The sequence below is a fragment of the Rhinolophus hipposideros genome, assembly GCF_964194185.1.
Source record: "Rhinolophus hipposideros genome assembly, chromosome: 17".
Classification (NCBI taxonomy): Eukaryota; Metazoa; Chordata; class Mammalia; order Chiroptera; family Rhinolophidae; genus Rhinolophus; species Rhinolophus hipposideros.
The window spans coordinates 29,516,155-29,530,777 of record NC_138063.1 but is presented as its reverse complement, the minus strand read 5'-3'; the positions used below and the strand labels follow the sequence as shown (position 1 = coordinate 29,530,777).

The window sequence follows — 14,623 nt, the reverse complement described above, 5'->3', positions numbered from 1 at the left end:
CACCCAGCAATGCCACCTGCTCTATCCCCTGTCTGCTTGGAGTTGGCTCATCAGTTGCTAAGGAAGGCGCAAGTACTTGAGTGAATGGGGTCTCCTAGTACCAAGTCCTGGAGGACGCGTCACCACACACCTGGAAGGTTGATGACCTCTCCTGCATTTCGCTGAGGACCAGCTTGAGCTCAGAGAGGTCAGGCAAGATGTGCATGCCCACTCATTACCTAGGAAGAGGCAGGGCTGGGATTTATATACATGTGTCTGGTCCGAAGGCCAGACCCCGGCCTCTCTCTCGCTCCTGGCTCCCCTGGGATGGTTCTGGGTAGGGTCTGCTTCTGTCCACCTCTGCCTCAAAGGTCAGCCCCGGGCTGGGCACTCAGCCCCTGTTCTAGGAGTGCTTGCATCCAAAGGGCAGGATAATTTTCCCCAAGGTTTCTCAAGGCCCAGGGCAGGCCCAACAAGTGCTTATGACCCCTGGACATGGGCCAGGTTCTGGTACTCCAGCCAACAAAGCCCTCAGAGTCTGCTGGTGGTCATGACATGCTGTAAGGACCTTGCCCAGTTGGCAGAAGCGCTGCTCCATCCTGTGCCTAGCTGTGTGCCCAGGGACATCCCACACCAGGACTCCAGTTACCTCTCCCAGATACCTCAACGTCTGTTTTCTGAGACCCATGCCCTCAGGATGGGGCACTCCCCTAACGTTATTAAAAGGGATGTAGCACTTCTGCCACCGAGACTCGTGAGTCCCTTCGCTTCTCTGGGTCTCAGTTTCTCCATCCATCAAACGCTCACCAGCTCCCTTCCCTGGGTGAGTGGTGTGCATGTCAAAGGAGGTGGCAGCACAAAGGACGGAGAGCTGCTTGGATAGCAGTTTTCTCCCTTGAGACGCCTGTTCTAGGCACCCTACTTCACGTTCACCCCAGACTCTCGTGCACCACCCACACCCAGGGTGGATGAGAGACCAGAGCTCAGCTCCTTTCTCTCGTGAGAAGCAGTCAGACTCAGGGAGAGCTCCCACCAAGGCTGAAAGAGTGGCTGCCTGGGGTAAGGAGAGAGGAGTCCCTGGAAGAGCTCTCTTCTAAAAGAGGAATCAAGAAAATGGGTTTATGCTCAGGGTCAAGCATCCTTCCTGCTTTGGGCGCCTGTGGCCTTATTCCTGGGGAGGGGAGTGACATGGATGAGCTCATCTCTGCAGCCCCTTCCATTTTAGGCAGTGCAAGGTGGTGGGTAAGCATGGGGCTGGCACGCTGCTTGGACCCATTACCTTGTAGTTGTATGACTTGGGGAAGATTTCTTAGCCACTTTCTCCCTGTTTCCTCACCTGTAAAATAGGAGACTAATAGCACTTACCTCACTCCGTTGCTGAGGGTTAAATGAGAACATATATTCCAGATGCTCAAACAGTGTCTGAGTACGTAAGTACACCCTCGTTCAGCATTAGCTCTTAGTAAGTAGGTAATACTAGTCATCCTTAGCACGATGAATCACTTCCTGTGTGCCAGGGACTTCACTGAGCACTTTGCACATATTTTCTCACGTAGTTCACTGGTTCTGTTTTCTCTCTGTGTGTGTGTGTGTGTGTGTGTGTGTGTGAGAGAGAGAGAGAGAGAGAGAGAGAGAGAGAGAGAGAGAGAGAGAGAGAGAGAGGTGGAGAGCCCTGATATATGAGACTAGAGTGTTGCCTGGAACTATAGGCATCATTTGGTGTCTACAGAGTAAGTTAGTAAATCCCAGCTCCTAGCACCTGGCAGGTGTGTGGGGCTTCCTCACAGAGGACGGGCCTGAGCAAAAGACATCTTGAGGGCAAGTGAGGCTGGTCATCCCCGGGGCTGGGGTCAGCAGGAGCACGCAGGCTGAGGCTGGTGAGGTGAGGGAAGGCCTTGGGGGTCTCTGGTCAAAGAGAGAAGGGAGCCAACTATTCTATCAGGAAGTGGGATCCTCACAGAGCTGGTGCCAGATCCATCACCAGCTTGTCTGAGCGGCTTCACCTGGCTGAGACCTTTGAGCCTAGTGACAGGGGCCAGCCAGGCTGACTCACAGTGTGAGGGAAATCCTCTGGGCTCCGCACATCCTTCCTTTCAACAGTGCTTCTATTTTCTAGGTTTGCTTCCCCACTTAAATTCCTGGTTAATCTGCTTCAGGAAAATTCTAACTTCCCCTGAGCTGAACGAGGCTGAAAGGGACACACCTGTCATGGGGGCTGCCCAAGGGGAGTGTGGCAATGAGTACATCTGTCCTAGCTAGGGGTGACTATGGGGGCAAGGCCGTCCTGCCAGGGAGCATCCTTGGAAAGAAAGAGGGCCCCCGTGGCAGGCAGGGGAGCAGGGCAAAGAGAGGCATGGGTTTTGGCCTCAGACGAATCTGGTTCCTCTCTGGGTTCCACCACAGTCTGGCTGTGCGATCTCAGGTGAGCTCCTTAACCTCTCTGAGCCCTACTTTCCCAATTGTACAGTGGGATCCCCAGAGGCCTGTTTTGACATATGTGAAACTCCCAGTGCAGTGCCAGGCCCCACACCTGTCTCTTTTGTGATACCATTGAGCAAAGGTACCCTCTGGGTTTCCCAACCCTACCTGAGCTGCCCTGGGACTCATTCTTTCCGTGGGACAGGAGGGCTGTGGCCTCGGCTCCTTCGGCAGGTGTCCCTTCTTTGACTGTGGGCAGGCAGCACCTTTCAAAGCCTCAGCTCACAGCTGTGTCTCCCCCTTCCCTCCACACCCAACACCACCCTTCTGTTCTTATAGCATTCTCTGTTCCTTCTCTCAGGCGGGCGGCTAAGCAGAAAAACAAATCAAAGTTGCCTGCATGTCTTGGAGCCCGAGATGCTTCTGCGAAGCGATCCCTTGCTTCCCATTACCCACCCCAATAACTCTTGTATATGGAGTGTGAAATAATTAGCAGTGGCAAAAATAATTTAGGAAACAAGAAGAAACTAATTGTATAAGCTTGTTTGGGGAAAACACAGCCAACCAAAAAATCCTGCACAGGGGGATGGGAACAGACTGACCGTTCCCTGGAGGTCAAGGCCGTAGATGAATCACCCGGAGGGCCCCTGGCAAGGCCCTTTCTCAGGACCAGCTTCCTCCATTCCAGTCCTCCAAGAGGGGTCGACACGTGCTGTAGCCAGGACAAGCCTCCCTCATGGGCCCAGGGGTGACTTCCCAAAATGCATCTACATCTCTCTCTCAGGCCATCCCACGGAGGCAGGTGGGGAGGGAGTCGGGTCACCTGGGACAGTCTCATTCAGACACATGGGCCTGCTGACCTCCCTGAACTTGAGCAGGGGCCGAGAGGTAAGCTCCACACCCAATAGGCCTGGAACGTTCCTCTTCCGTGCCCCACCTGACTTCGACACTCAGACTCCCCAGCCACCACAGATGCCCACTGCCCGTCACTGTGCAGCCAGTGGCACGTTAAGACAATGCGGAGCTTTCCTGGGAAATGGGGAGAAACATCCGGTGCCTCCTGTTTTATGGCCCTTCTAACTTTGGAGACTTGGCTTCCTCCTCGATCATTTTTCCAATTCCTAAGCTCCCTTCCATCTTCTAGCCCGTTGGCCTCACTTTCTGGGAGGTAGAGGTCAGGCACCCTCATTTCCAGGTGACAGATGAAAAGGAATGAGGAAACTGCCGCATTCCTGAGTGTACAGTTTCAAGGTAAGGGAATGAAGGGCCAGAGAGGTGAAATAATCTGCCAAAGGTCTCAGTCACCAGGCAGGCGGCTCAGGGTTTGATGCGGGGCTGCTGTTTCCCTCTCACCTAACCAAGGCTGCTCAAGGCATCCAGGAGGGTCCTGGTTAAGCGGAGGCCTCCTCTGCTCCCCTGAGACCCCTGACTCCCTGACCCTGAGACCCCTGACTCTCAGGTGAATGACAGCTGAGCCCAGGGGGGTGTGAAGACCTTGGTGGCCTGTACCCCTTCCCCTTAGATGAGGTGCGTTTGCATTTACATTCAATAGCACTGCTTTGCAAGGTTATCCGTAAGGACAGATATCTCCCCTCTCCTTCTGTGAGCTTCTGTCTGCTATCTCCTCACTCATCTCCTCTTGTCTGAGCCATTATAATGCCTCCCAATTTGTCCCTCGGCCTCCAGTGTCTCAGTCTGGGGCCAGCACAGTGATTGTCCTAAGGACAGGTTTGATCTGTCACTTCCTTGCTTTGAAACCTATGACTTCCTATTTTCTCTAAAATCTGCACATACTTCTCAGCTTTCCCTCTTTCAGGACATTGGTCTTTGCCATTCCCCTTACTTTAAATCTTGGCTCCTTGGCGAGAAGGCACCTCACTGAGAACGGACCTGGTTGTCCCTCCCCCTCACTGTTTTCACCTGGAATCACAGTGTTTCCCATGTGGCCCTTAAGCCACAGTGGCTGGGTGTCCATCTCCCAGACACACCACTACCTACGTGCTAAACATCGTTGCCTGGAGGACTCCTCGCGCCTTACATTCAAACTGGGCAACGGGGTACCTCTTATTTTGTCCATACCTGTTGGTTCTCCTGGGTTCCCATACGCTGGTGATTGGCACTAAAACACCAGAAACATGAGAGTTCTACATCCTGTTTTCTTATCCTTATCCACCCCACAGCCATTTCCAAATTGGACTCCTTCTTTCTACCCTGCCCCTGCCTACATCCAGACTTTGTCATGCCTCACTGATTTTGTCTTCTGCAGCTCCTAAGAGCTGCCACCTCTTCCCCAATGGTCCCAGGCAGGTCTCATGGGGGCCTCTTCTTTCTCCCACTTCTTTTCCCTGATTTGGCTGAAATCTGGTGCTGAGTTGCCTTGGCAGATGGGACAGGGTGGGCTTGACTGCAACACCACAAAGCCCAACCTAAGACATCAGAGGCTTTGGAACCAATGGAGATTCTGTTTGGTAAGCACTGGGCTGTACCAGTCTGGAATCAGTACCTGGAAGGAGCCAGGGGAAGCATTTGGAGTCAGGAGGGTGACTCCTGTGAGGCAGGCCCCTCTGGGCCCATTTGCTGTGCTAATTGTTGACAGAATTATAGGGCAGGTGTCCCGGACTCGGACTGTGGTCTTTCCATACACTCAGCATCTGAGGTCTTTGGTGGGGTGGGGGTAGGATGGAGTGCTAAGAAGATAAGTGTGGAGTGGTGCCCCCCCCCATACCTCCTGCTGGGCTGATGGATGGCACTGGGTATGCATAGGTAAGGTATGCCTGTTCTCCAGGCTGACAATACCACAGGTGCCGCCGCAGGGGACACAAGCCAGCTGCTTCCATCACATCTGCATGTGTGCTGTTCAAGGTCGTGCTTGAGCTCAAGTGGTCTGGTAGGCTGGGGGCTTGGAGCCCCGTCACTGTCTTGATGGGTCCCTTTAGCTAGCCATCTCTTCCTGGCTAGGGAGGCAGGGGAGGGAGGTGAGGAGGGTCCTTTCTCTCTGAGCCAAGCCATCTCAATTGTGCATGTGCTGACATCAATCCTGAGATTAGAGTCTATACTTAGGGAGAGAACAGCTCTCTCTGTGTCTGCAGCTTACCTGTCTTTAGGGTCACCTCTGCTGCTGCCCCAAAACCATTCTTCTGCCTCCTGAGACTTCTGCTTACATTGCTCCTGCCCTGAGGTGGTCTCTGCACCCCAAAGCCCCATTGTGACTTTTCTGGGATAACACAGGTCTCCCTCCCACTGGTGGGGCTTGATGGTTTAGCTATCAAAATGGACTTCAGCTTGTCTTTCTCCAATTTACTTATACAAAATGAATTTAATGGGAGACTATTACCAATTTTACATCCTCCCCTCCAATTAAAAATATTAGCACCTGCAACTGCTTGTCTATTGTAGAATCTAGAGCAGGGGTGTCCAAACTGCGGCCTGCGGGCCAACTGTGGCCCGCAATCCATTGTTAATTGGCCCACAGCAAATTCCAAAAATATATTTAGTTTACTTAAATAAACAAGGTGAAGTAATACGTACTTCACCTCGAGTGAGTGGCCTGGCTGTTTGTGTATTTTACCGCATATGGCCCTTGGTGAAAAACGTTGAAAAAAGTTTGGAAACCCCTGCTCTAGAGGATACTGATTTTACATGGAATTAAATATGTAGATATCCTGAGTTCTGCAAAGAGCACCATGAAGCTGGGATATCCAGACACTGGGGGTGGTACCCTGGCCACCTTGTAAAGCCATGTGTGTTGTGGTAGGAAAATTCAGGAAATGGCATCTGAGTTTCTGGCACCTCTCAGTTGATTGACCCAAGACCTAATCTCTCTGCATCTCAGCTTTGTGATCTGTAAAATGGAACTTTTCAGACAGAGTAACCCCTAGGATTAGTGAGGGCATAATACATAGTAGGCACTCAATGCATGGTGAGTTAATCTGAAACAACTTAAAGACCTTGAGACACACAAGTCAGCTTAGAAGTTTACAAATAATAAGAAGACATCAGTCAGAAGAAATCCAAGATGGTGGAATAGATAAATGCTGTGCTTGCTTCATCCTGCAAACACATCAAAATTACAACTAAATTATAGAACAATCAACCCGGAGAACAATCTGAAGTGTAGCTGAACAAAAGCTTAATAAATAAGGATACAAAGAAGACACATCGAGACTGGTAGGAGAGGCAGAGATGCAAAGTGGGCTGGCCCCAACCTCCATGGGGTGGTTGAAAATTAGGAGAGAGGGCAGCCAGTTGGCTCAGTTGGTTAGGGCGCAAGCTCTTAACAAAAGGGTTGCTGATTTGATTCCCACATGGGCCAGTGAACTGTGCCCTCCACAACTAGATTGAAGACAACGAGCTGCTGCTGAGCTGCCAAAGGGGTGGCCGGATGGCTCAGTTAGAGCGCGAGCTCTTGACAACAAGGTTGCTGGTTCAATTCCCACGGGGGATGGTGGGTTGCGCCCCCTGCAACTAAGATTGAAAACGGCAACTGGACTTAGAGCTGACCTGTGCCCTCCCCAACTAGATTGAAGGACAACGACTTGAAGCTAACGGGCCCTGGAAAAACACACTGTTCCCCAACACACTGTTCCCCAATATTCCCCAATAAAAAAAAAATAAAGAAAATTGGGCAAGATATCTTGTCCACAGAGGTTCCCACAAAAGAAGGAGGGACTCCAGCCCCCAGCCCCAGGTTCTCCAGCCTGGAGTACTGGTGCCAGGAAGAGGAGCCCCTAAAACTTCTAGCTGTAAAAAACGGTGGGAATTCTGACTGTCCAGCTGGGATGGAAGGCTATGGGAAACCAGACATCCTCTTAAAGGGCTCACACAGGCACTCTCCCTGGGCTCCCTGGGCTCCAGTGGAGGGATGGTAACTCTGGAGGCATCCAGACATATGGGAGAGACTGAGTTGTGTAACTTCGGGGTGAGGAATGGAGGGACAATCCCCATTTTCCTTGTGTGGGACAATGCAGCCGGCAGCCAGGTGCCATCTTTCCTGTGTTGAGCCCACCCCCACAAGCCAAATTTGAATCTGATTGGTCTGGTGAGCTATACTTGCTTCACCCTGCTGAATCAGAGACCCTGCATCATGCAACATGTGTCATGCAGGAGGCTTTATCAGCGGCTGAAACGTACAGGAGCCAGCAGGTGGCAGCTGTCCTCCATTCACAGTGTGGCCTCTCCAAGTACAGCATAGGCAATGACCAACCACGGGTTGCTTTGTAGCTCCTACCAGGTACTCCCCAGCTGGTCACAGGCAGTGGCTGACCTGGGCCTGCACCGGAGCCTCTCCCGAGAGGTTCCAGAATGAACATACTTGGAGGTTGGCTTCAGACCACTGCAGAGCACCACCTAATTAGCCCCACAAGCAGCACACACAAAGGGTGGTCTCAATACGCACCAGAACCTATTGGAGCAAATCTCACTCCATGCAGGAAGCATCCCTCATGGCAGCCCATAAGCTGTGAATGTGGCCAAACCCCACAGCCAGTCAGCCTGAGGGTCAATCCCACCCATTGACATGCCAACAGCAATCAAGGCTCAACTGTAACAGGAGGGCACACACAACCCCACACAAGGGACACTCCTGGAGCACTCAGAGCAGGTGACCAGGGAGACTGTGCCACTGGGCCCCACAGGACCCCTACTACATAAAGCCACCTGGCAAGAATGGGAGACATATGTAGCAGCTCTACCTAATACATAAAAACAAACCCAGAGAGGCAGCCAAAATGAGGAGACAAAGAAATACTTTCCAAATGAAAGAACAGGAGAAAACTCCAGAAACAACTAAACAAAATGGAGGCAAGCAACCTACCAGATGCAGAGTTCAAAACAATGGTAATAAGGAAGCTCAAGGAACTTACTGAGAACTTCAGCAAATAGATAGCAGCATAAAAACGGACATAGAAACCATAAAAAAGAACCAGTCAGCAGTGAAGATTACAATAACTGAAATGAAGAATGCACTAGAAAGAATCACTAGCAGACTAGATGAAACACAGGATTGAATCAGCAATTTGGAAGACAAAGTAGCAGAAAACTCCCAGTCAGAACAGCAAAAAGAAAACAGAATCCAAAAAAAAAATGAGGATAGTTTAAGAGACCTCTGGGACAACATCAAGCATAACAACATTCACATCACAGGGGTACCAGAAGGTGAAGAGAGAAAGCAAGGGATTGAGAACCTATTTAAAGAAATAATGACTGAAAACTTTCCTAAGCTGGTGAAGGAAATAGACATACAAGTCCAGGAAGCGCAGAGAGTCCCAAATAAGATGAACACAAACAGGCCCACACCAAAATACATTATAATTAGAATGGCAAAGGTTAAAGGCAAAGAGAGAATCCTAAAAGCAGCAAGAGAAAGACAGCTAGTAACTTATAAGGGAGCTCTGATAAGATTGTCAGCTGATTTCCCAACAGAAACTTTGCAGACCAGAAGGGATTGGCACAAAATATTCAAAGTGATGAAAAGCAAGGACCCACAACCAAGATATTCTACCCAGCAAAGCTATCACTTAGAATCGAAGAACAGATAAAGAGCTTCCCAGATAAGAAAAAACTACAAGAGAGCTGAACTGATAAGAAAACAAAACCCCGGCATATGCTGCCTACAAGAGACTCACTTCAGACTGAAAAATACACACAGATGGAAAGTAAAGGGATGGAAAAAATTATTTCATGAAAATGGAAAAAATAAAAACAAACAAACAAACAAAAAACTGGTGTAGCACTACGTATACCAGACAAAACAGACTTTAAAACAAAGGCTATAACAAGAGACAGAGAAGCACCCGGTAGTCCCACTACTGGGTATTTATTCGAAGAAACCCAAAACGTTACTTCGAGGGGCCATGTGCGTCCATATGTTTATTGCAACATTATTTACAATGGCCAAGATGTGGACACAGCCTGGGTGTCTGTAGATGGGTGAATGGATAAAAAGGAGGTAATACATATATACAAAAGAATACTTCTCGGCCATGGCAGGGAATGGGTTCTAGCCATCTGTGGTGGCATGGATGGACCTGGAGGGTACTGTGCTGAGTGGAGTGTCAGGCAGAGAAAGACAGATGCAATGAGATTTCACTGTTATGTGGAATCTAAAGAACAAAACAAAACAGAAACAAACTCATAGTTACAGAAAACATTTTGAGGGTTACCAGATAGGAGGGGGGTTGAGGGTGAAAAAAGGGGAAGGATTAAAAAGTACAAATTGGTGTTACAAAGCAGTTATGGGGCTGTAGGGCATAACATGGGGAATGTAGTTAATAATATTGTAATATTATGTATGATGTCAGATAGGCACTAGATTTGTTGGGGTGATGGTTGGGAGGGGGTTGGGGGCAGGGTGAAAAAGGTGAAGAGATTAAGAAATACAAGTTGGTATTTACAAAACAATCATGGGGGAGTAAAGTGAAGCACAGGGAATATAGTCAATAATATGTTGACTATATATAACTCTGTGGAGGTGGGTACTAGACTAGTCAGGGGGAATCACTTCTTAACTTATATAAATGCCTAACCACTATGCTGTACACCTGAAATTAATATAAAATAATATTGAATGTCAATTGTAACTGGAAAATTCAAAAGAGGGGAAAAGATGAAGGGCAATAAGTGGTCCAACTTTCCAGGTATGAAATAAGTCATGGGGCTGTAATGTACAGCATGGGGAATATAGTCAATAATACTGTGATAGCGTGGTACAGTGTCAGATGGTTGCTGGACTTCTCATGGTGATCACTTCTTTGGGTTTATAAATGTTGAATGACTATGGTGTACACCTGAACCTAATATAATATCATAGGCTATCTATATATTTTTAATAAAAATCTTTAAAAAATAAAAGAACAACAACTTAAAAAGAAGGCATCAGTTATATTATCTAACCATTCCACTCAGCTATACGCCCCAAAGAACTGAAAGTAGGTATTCAAATAAATACTGATACACACATATTCACAGCAACACAATTTACAATAGCCTCTAAGTGGAAAAAAACCAAATTTACATCAGCTGATGAATGGATAAACAAAATGTGATATATCCATACAATAGAATATTATTCAGCCATCAAAAGGAAGGAAATTCTGATTCGTGCTACAATGTGGATGAGTCTTGAAAACATTATGCTCAGTGAAAGAAGCCAAACACAAAAGGCCACTTATTGCACGAGTTCATTTTTATGAAACATCCAGAATACATAATCCACAGAGATAGAAAGGAGATTAGCAGTTGCCAGGGACAGAGAGGAGCTGGGGCTGACTGTTGAATGCACATGGGGTTTCCTTTTGGGGTGATGAAAATGTCTTGAAACTTGATAGGGGTGCTGGTTGTACAACACAGTGACTGTACTAAACGCCACTGAATTGTAAACTTTAAAACAGTGAATGGGTAATTTAAAAAAAAAATGAAAAGAAGAGAAAAGGAAAGAAAGCATCAGGAGGAAATGAACACACTAAAGCACACACGCATTGCCCTCTCTCCCTCTCTCCCACACGAGTGGAATATTCCAGTTTGGGAGTCTCAGTGCATGCCAGGCATGTCCTTGCCCCAACCTGACAGAACATTACTTAGGCCCAGCTGGCCAAACTACTGCAGGAACACTGGCTTCCTTCCCCAGAAGCTGGCATGGATCCACCATCTAAGGATACATTCTGAGCTCTTGAGTTATCTCAGCTTTGGGGCTCTCCTACTCCCCCCAGCTTCCTTGGCGACTCCAGAAGGCCTCCTTCTGACACAGAGCAAGTTCTGGGCAAAGAGGTATCCCTCATTTCTTTAGCTGTTTTGCTCTCTGCCCTGTGAGGATGGTCTGAAGCCCCAAGATGAACTGGGTGCTGGTGGCAGCTCTATCCTTAGAGAATGAGACTTGCCCTTGGCCTTGGCCCAGCCTGCCTGCTAGCCCTGTGGTCTGAGGGGTAGACTTCACATCGCCACGGTCCCTTCCTGTGGTATTGCACAACAGTGATTTCCCCTTCCTGGGCCCGTTTCTCTCTGCACTCATTTCTCTTTGGATCCATACGGCTCCTCCTTCCCCTCCTTCTCCAGGTGCTCCCTCCTGGCGTGTGCACACTCGACCTCTTTCATTACAGCACCGGAACAGCCAAGAAGACATGACAATAGTCAATAGACCCAGGGGTTTTGCCTGAGAGTGAGATGGGGGCAGCCTCCTGGAGATGGCTCTGCCTTGCAGAACAATGTTGGCTTTCTGTTTGTTCCCTTTCCTTGGAGCAAATGACGCAGCCTCAAGGTGTTTGCCCAGAGGTACCGCTTATCACTCGTCATCCCACCTCCTGGTCATGGTGGTACCCTGTAACTTTTGTAGAATGAACGAGTGATAAGTAAAGGGTGGATGTCCTCGTTCAAGAGGTGCTTACCAACCTCTCCCTTCCCCGAAATCCTCCTGTGTGTGAAGCTGGATCCACAAGCTTCCCTGTCACTCACCATTTTCCCCACAGGCAGGCGTCAGCTGACCTCTGTAGGCCAGGCACTGGGCTGGGCCTGGTCCCACTGTGTACCGCCCAGCGGACATCCCTGGTGAGACATGTCTCCCCCATCCAGGGCCCCTGCCCAGGGCTCCAGCCTATCACTCTTAACCCCAAAGGCTTTGCACACACCCTGTTCTCCTCCCTCCAGGCCTGAGGCCCAGACCCCTTCACCCCACACCTCATTGTTCCTTCTCCAACTCAGCCTGTGGCATTCTTGTCTCATACACCTATGTGACACATCTCATACTCCTTCCACTGCCTCTGACTTCCCATGTGTGAGTCTCCCCAAACTGTGAACACCCAGGGGCCAGGAGCACAGGTCTAGTCATTTCTATACCCATCCTCGCACTTAACACTCAATGACTACCCTGAGCTGGTAAGAAAGGAGAGTTGTTCTGGAATATAAATTTCAGAATTATGCCTTTCCTCCTCTCTTCTCTTCTCTTCTCTTCTCTTCTCTTCTCTTCTCTTCTCTTCTCTTCTCTTCTCTTCTCTTCTCTTCTCTTCTCTTCTCTTCTCTTCTCTTCTCTTCTTGCTCTCTCTCTCATACAACTTCAGCATCTCCACCTACTTTATAAATACTTTGACAAATGGCTGTTCTCCCTCCATGCTTATCCTAAGCAGAGGAATCCGTCATTTTGGAAGGCAACTGTTTATAGCCCTAAGACCTGTAATGTAGAGTCAGCGCCTGAGGGTGGGGTTGGAGGAGGGGGCAGCCAGGCCGATTGCAGTTCATCAGGCCCAGATTTTAAAAAAAGGAAAGAAATAAAGGAAGAAAGAAAGAAAGAAAGAGAAAAAGAAAGAGAAAAGCAAAAACAAAACAAACAAACAAATGAAACCCCTATACAACTAGGGAGTGATTGCCGTGTCCTTGGCAATGAAACAGACTTGGGCCCTGTGTCCCACCATCCTTCCCTGGGCTCAATAGGGGCAGGTGGCATTGAAAGTGTTTTCCACTCTCCTGGAGCATTCTGAAGGAGCTGTTTTCAAGTCACTCCTCAGCCACTGTTAGTGTTTCCCGCCTCCCTTAAGCGTTCATGAACCTTTCCATCCTTCATTTCGTTACAGCAGTTTTACAATCCTAACTACTGCTCCATGTGTCCTCTGATTGGTTCATGAGAGCCTCATTTTGTCCCTCTCCCTTTCACATGAGTGGTGTGTGTGTGTGGTGTGTGTGTGTGTGTGTGTGTGTGCCTTCAGACAAGTACAGAATGGGCACCTCTGAGGTTATGGCTCCACTAGGCCCAGCAAACATAAGAGATGCTCGTGGCAAGTCCCTGGAAAGATGGTGAAATCACTCTCTCTAGTTTACAACATCCCTGGTACTTCTTTCTGTATTTCCCCACCCTGACCCATCTCAGACAACCAGAGCCTTTATGCTCTCTGGCCCTGGTGTTCAACGTGATCTGCTCTTTACTCCTCTTCCCCTTATCTAAGAGGTCCTTGACTAAGAATTGAAAACGTGGCCCCCTTTCTACTCCCACCCATAAAGAGGGTCTTATATAATAACAGGCACCAATGTTTCCTGCAAAGATAGCAATATTTTCCGGCCTAGGTTCTCCACTTGGTCAGTGGGTTCTTCACAGCACAGTGCATCACCGCCAAACATTTATTGAGCACCTACTGTATGCGCAGCACGGTGCCAGATGCTAAAGAGAAGGGAAGGGCAATTTCTTCCTCGGGCGTGGTATAGACCTCAGGGAGCTCAGAGTTCACTTGAAGAACCAGGCTGACACACACACACACACACACACACACACACGAACAGACAAATCACATGAGGAATCAGGGGGAAGGGAAACTGCCTTGGCCACTCATCTGAAACCCATCCATTGAGCTCATGGTCCCCAGCTCAAGAAGCCCCCTGTGGTAAACAAACAGCTTAAGGGAAGCAAAGGGAATTAGAATTTTTAAAACCTTCCGGTGGTAATAAAATCTGGGGTATAAAATAGGTTAGAAAATTTATTTTTTCAATATGTGATTTTTTCCCCCTCTCCTCTAAAATCCACATATCTATTCTGCTTCAGGTTGGGGCTCTTTTAAACGGTTTTTATTAAAAATATCATTTACTGTGGGCTTTTCAGTTCAACTTTAACTGGACCGGGTGGAAATTAAAAAAAGGATATTTTAAAAATAAATTATATAAATTACAGCGCTAATTATAAAGGAACTTTTAAAAATGTATCCAAACATTAAAAGAAAATCTTTTTTTTTTTTTTTTTTTAAAAAAAAACGTACCATTTCCCTATTCCATTGCAGGAGCATAATTTAGATACTTTTAACAAATCCTCATCTTTTGGAAGAAGCGGGCTCTCCAGGCCCATTTGCCTGTGTCTCTTTCTGCGTGCTATTATTATTTGATAACTTTGGGCTTAAATCTGCATGAGAGCCAATTATCTCTCTTTGTCATCGAGCAGGCTTGCTGTTTGGCAGTGGTTTTTATAGTACAGTAAAAGCCTTACAGAGCCTGGAGGAGGTGGATTCGTGGTTCAGATTACACTCCATCTTGCCTCCCCCATGACTTTCCTTATTCCTTTTTTGTTTGTTTGTTTTTGCTTTTTATCACTCTCTGATGCAACAAGTTTTCCTCCTCCAGCTGTGTGGCTCTCTTTGCTTCCTCACACTTCTCTTCAGCCTGACCTCCCTCCTTGAGGATCTCAACTTATTAAGATCTTTCTCCCTTCTCTCCATCTTTTACAGACCAAGGCTTCTTGCACAGCAGTGGTAGGAATTGGCAT

At 48.2% G+C, this 14,623-nt stretch overlaps 1 protein-coding gene across 50 annotated transcripts in view; it reads right to left on the bottom strand.

Moving 5' to 3' along the window:
• Nucleotides 1-14,623, bottom strand: part of CELF4 (CUGBP Elav-like family member 4) — a 295,620-nt gene that overhangs the window by 230,866 nt on the left and 50,131 nt on the right. The gene's annotated exons all lie outside the window — the stretch shown is intronic.